General features: G+C 45.1%; 1 pseudogene across 1 annotated transcript; it reads left to right on the forward strand.

Moving 5' to 3' along the window:
• Positions 1 to 865: 865 nt before the first annotated feature.
• LOC311627554 (tripartite motif-containing protein 60-like) lies at positions 866 to 4,312 on the forward strand (annotated as a pseudogene). Its single transcript has 2 exons — positions 866 to 918; positions 3,115 to 4,312. The product of its transcript is annotated as a tripartite motif-containing protein 60-like (transcript).
• Positions 4,313 to 4,792: the final 480 nt, after the last annotated feature.

Consider the following 4,792-nt stretch of genomic DNA (forward strand, 5'->3'; position numbering starts at 1 on the left):
ACTGAGCCAGATCTCTTCACCTCCCAAGAGCTTCCTCTAAGCTGCAATGCCAATGTCCAAAGCCATCTTCCCATTGAGGAGGTCCTGTTATTTTATTATTATTTTTTTAAATATCATGCCATTTCACGCTTTGTAGTTTTCAACTCATTTTCTAATTTGTTGATTGTGTCCTGCATAGCACTAATGGCATTCTGCTTATCCTCCAGCTCTTGCAGCTGCTGTTCCAGTGCTTCGTTCATGCCCTGGCATGCTTTGATCTTTAGGATCTTGGCCCTGAGCAGGCAGTGGCTCTAGGACAGCTCATCTTCAGCGGCGAGCACATCTTCGGTGTTCTTGGCAGCGCTCTTGGTGAGCATGGTGAAGCAGCTCTTGAACCATTCTTCAGCATTCTGCATGATCTTGGTAGCCAGCTTCTCATACTGGGAGTAGATGTCCTTGAGCCCAGCAGAGAGATTGGGCTTGGAGAACATGTCCATGTCCACAGAGATCTGAGGATACTGAATCTGCGCCTGCAGCTCAGTGATCTCTTCGTGCACCTCCTTCAGAATGGCAATTTTGTCCATCAGGCTATGAATGCACTTTTCGAGCTCAGTGCCAGCGAGAGCTGCCTTGTCTGCACCTTTGCATGCCTCCAGCAGCCATCCCTGGGAGTCCTGGTGGCTCAACACCTCTTCCTCTTAACACACCTGCAGGTTGCTCCCAGCCCCTCCAGAGCTGCGAAGCCTCCTAATGGGGTCCCGAGGCTGCACTCCCGATCCCGCTGCCCTCTCCTTGCCAGGGACAAGGGTGCAGGTGTTTCATTTTCTTTAAAATGTTCAACCCGTGTCCGCTCCACCGGTGTACACAGGCAGTCCGGGGGCAGACGATGATCCTGAAGGTGCTTGCCACCCCGCCAGAGCTCAGCCACAATCGTCGGGGGTGAGACAGCCCCGCCAGGCCTTGTGGCTGTGACTTGGACCCACTTCCTTAACCAGGTATCTGCTGCTGGGTGGGCAGCAGCGGTGCTTCCTCCATAGCCCACACTAGAGCAGGTCCCTATTGCCAGGAACCAATTCCAGCATGTAATAATTACAAGAGTTCTGTCAAAAGGTTAATGGGATTTGGGGGGGTTCAACAAGGATGAGCCACATATGTAGTTTACCTGTTGGAAATGGCTAAATGGCACTTCCCCCAAACCTGAATAGGATAATTGTCTGCTCCCAGACAATTCGGGACATTTTTATTGCCTCCTGTTGGCCAAACACCTGAACGGCTGTAGGCTATTCCCTAATCTGACAATATCCTTTGATATCTTACCCTTTGAAGTGTATTATCTCCACCTTGCCTTAGGATAAATCGTGCTAATAAAAGCAGGGCCCTGAGTGAAGGAGAGTCTTCAGTTCCTTTTAGCTGGAGATCCTCTGACTCCCAATGCCTTTCAAAATTATCTTTTGTCTCCAGACTCTTTATTCATCTATGCACAGCCCTTTTCTCCAGAATGCTGAATCCTTTGTAAGGCTGGGAAAAGAACCCCAGCACCCTGTGGTTTCAGATCTGAACTCTGAGGGCCACCCTAGGTGGCAGCAGCCCTGAGCCTGTCGGCTCTCCCTAGATCCTGCCAAGGCTTGCTTCTCACACTTGCTTCTCACACTTGCTAAAAGCTTTCTCGGTCCACTTGCTATAGTAATCAGTTTGGGCTGAAAAGACTGGGGACTCAGGTGGTCCTGAGAGGTGTGAGTGCCACCATCTTGTGGCTAAGGACGCCACCATCTTTGTGATGGAGTGATGGTTAATTTGTATATTACCATTTTGTAAGATAGGAATAGTGGGGGGGAAATGGAAGTAAGCGGAAGCTTCACTGACACACTCTCAGGGCCAAACTGTTATTACAACTAAAATAAAAAAAACAACAATACCTTGAATAGTCAAATGAGGACTAGATGGAGGGACCCTTGATAACCAAGGATGGAAAATGGAAACTGCATAGAGCAGTGATTCTCAACCTTCCTAATGCCATGAGCTTTTAATATAATTCCTCATGTTGTGGTGACTCCCAGCCATAAAATTATTTCATTGCTACGTCATAATTGTAATTTTGCTACTGTTATGAATTGTAATGTCAATTTCTGTGTTTTCTGAAGGTCTTAGGCTCTACAGCAGTGGTTCTCAACTTGTGGGTCATGACAGGGTTGCCTAAGACCATTGGAAACACATATATTTACATTTCATATCATAACTAGCAAAATTGCAGTTATGAAGTAGCAATGAAAATAATTTTATAGTTGGGGGTCACCACAACATGAGGAACTGTATTAAAGCGTCACAGCATTAGAAATGTTAAGAACCACTGGAGAGACTGGTAGAAAGGGAAGAGTTAGGAAAGGGCAGGTCAGACACCCACAGACAGAAGCTGAATTTCTGAAAAAATATCTTGGCTGTGGGGTGTAACTACTGAGAACTCCTTCCCAAAATGGGCCCCCAAAGAGAGGACCAGAACTGTGAATGGTGCTCATGTAACATATGACTCTGTAGTAGTAAAGCAGCAGGGTTGTTGTCTGCCATGGAGAGATGACTAGAAATGCAGGCACCCTCTTAAGGGGACAATGCACAAAATTTTGTGTGCAGCCATTCACCTTGTTTCCTGGCAGAGAGAGGGCAGACTGTATTGGAGTTGTGTGAGCAGAGTCCAGGGTTAGGAGTTTTGGGTTTAGAGCTTGGAATGCAGGAGCCCTGGTTTTTTGTGCAGAGTCATTCCCTCACACTGTAGAGGTCATCTCTCTCAGGCAGACCTTTGTTATCCAGGTAGTTATTGTCTGGTGGGGAAGACAGTTGACCCACCCTACTGGAAAACACCTCACCAATGGTGTGGAGTTTCTGAGGCCTACTAAGAGTCTGAGGATAACAATTTGCCTCCAGGTAGAAGCACTGAAGGAAAACCACTCACCACTCTATGGCAATTGCCTAAGAACTACTCAAGACTAATCCAATCAGTGTCTATAGAGGCAGATGCTGGTCTCTGGAGATTTTGAGTCTTTGCCTGATCGAATTAGTCAGAAATAGGGTTTGGCACTGTCCTGCACTTGTGATTGGGAGGCATAGCAGATTTACCTAATACATAGTCACAAATACAAATAGGCAGCCAAGCCCTGACAGGAGCTTGAAGAGGAACCCCCAATTATGTGACATGATGGAGATTGTCCAGCAGATCTCCACCTCAGGGAGCCAGAGGAAACTGCAGGAATAAATACCCCTGTGTGGGAAGCACAATGAGGCTCTGACCCTGTTCTGTGAGGAAAAACATGGAGCTTCTGTGTGCCCAGTGCAAGGTCTCAGCCGACCACCAGGATGGGCCCATGATCTCCATTGAAGAAGCTGCCGCTATTCACAGGAACATGCTCAAAGGGCACATTGGTGTCTTCACTAATAACCTTAAAAACGCCAAAAGTGAGTATAAAAACCAAGTTGCAAATACTTGGTAAGTGAAGAGAAAGATGAAAAAATGGAGGGAGGAATTGGACTTGGAGTGTAAAGAACTTAAGTGTTTCTGGGAAATAGAGTGACACAAAATTGATAACAATCTACCTATAGAAGAGAAGGATGCTGAAGAAAAATTAATTGAATATGGGAGGCAAATTTCATACCATATGTTTAGGCTAAGCAATCTGTTAAGTGAAATAGAAGACAACTGTTTGCAGACAGACCTGGACTTACGGATATTGAAAGGATTCACAACAGGTATGAAAACCTAGAGACCCCAGCAGTGTTTTCATGTGAATTAAAGAAAGAGTCTTACAATCTCCCCCCAAATTATTTGGGCCTGCATAAAATCATCCACACGTTTCAGGTAGATTTGACACTGAATCCTCGAATAGCCCATCCAAGTCTCAATATCTCAAAAGATAGAAAAAGTGTGACCTATAGGAAATCAGATGGTCTTCCTAATCACCACGCATTTACTTCTTACCCAGCTGTCCTAAGTTCTGAGGGATTTGATGCTGGCAGGCATTTTTGGGTGGTAAAAACAAGAGGCACAGGTGAATGTTTATTAGGTTTCTGTAAAGAATGTATCCCCAGAGATACTCTCATATAATTATCCCCAAGCAATGCATGCTGGGAATACTAGCAGAAGAATCAAATATTCTGCCTTGTCTGTACAGGACAATATCACTTTGGCATTTTTCTGGACTATGAGTTGGGAGAAGTTTCATATTATAATTTGAATAACAGGTCATTCTTGACTGGATTAAGTGATACTTTCACAGAGAAACTCATGCCTTATTTCTCCATTGCACCTTCTTCAGAATCTCTTACAATCAGTATCATCAGAGTCTAGTGATGAACAATTTGGGAGAAATTTTGTATGTGCTTATTTTCTTCCCTCTTTATTGAAAGGAATACTTTATTGAAAGGAATCAAGATCCTGATTCCAGTCTTGATGTTTGAATGTTGAAAGCTTGAAAGGACTCACCCTCCTCTCCTCTTTGACCTTACACCTGGGAAAGCTGATGGGAAAACCTCGGTGCTCCATCCTTGGGTGCAGGTGGGAAGTTCCAATTAGTGTGGGCAGGCTTCCAGCAACAGCACCCAGTAACTACCATGAACCCCACAAGCTCGTCCCTTTTCCCTGTGCTCCCAGCCCACTTTTTTCTGGTATGACAAGACATTCCAAGGAACTGAGCCACTGGGCCAGTGTATGACCTGCCAAGGTCACATACTCATTTTTGACCTTAAGTGAAATTGTGAAGCTTTAAGAACACTCTCCTGTATTGATGCCTGTATGGTATTGTTTACAATGTTTGGAAATAAAGTTTTA

The sequence above is a fragment of the Pipistrellus hanaki genome (genome assembly GCF_964339955.1).
Source record: "Pipistrellus hanaki genome assembly, chromosome: 9".
NCBI lineage: Eukaryota > Metazoa > Chordata > Mammalia > Chiroptera > Vespertilionidae > Pipistrellus > Pipistrellus hanaki.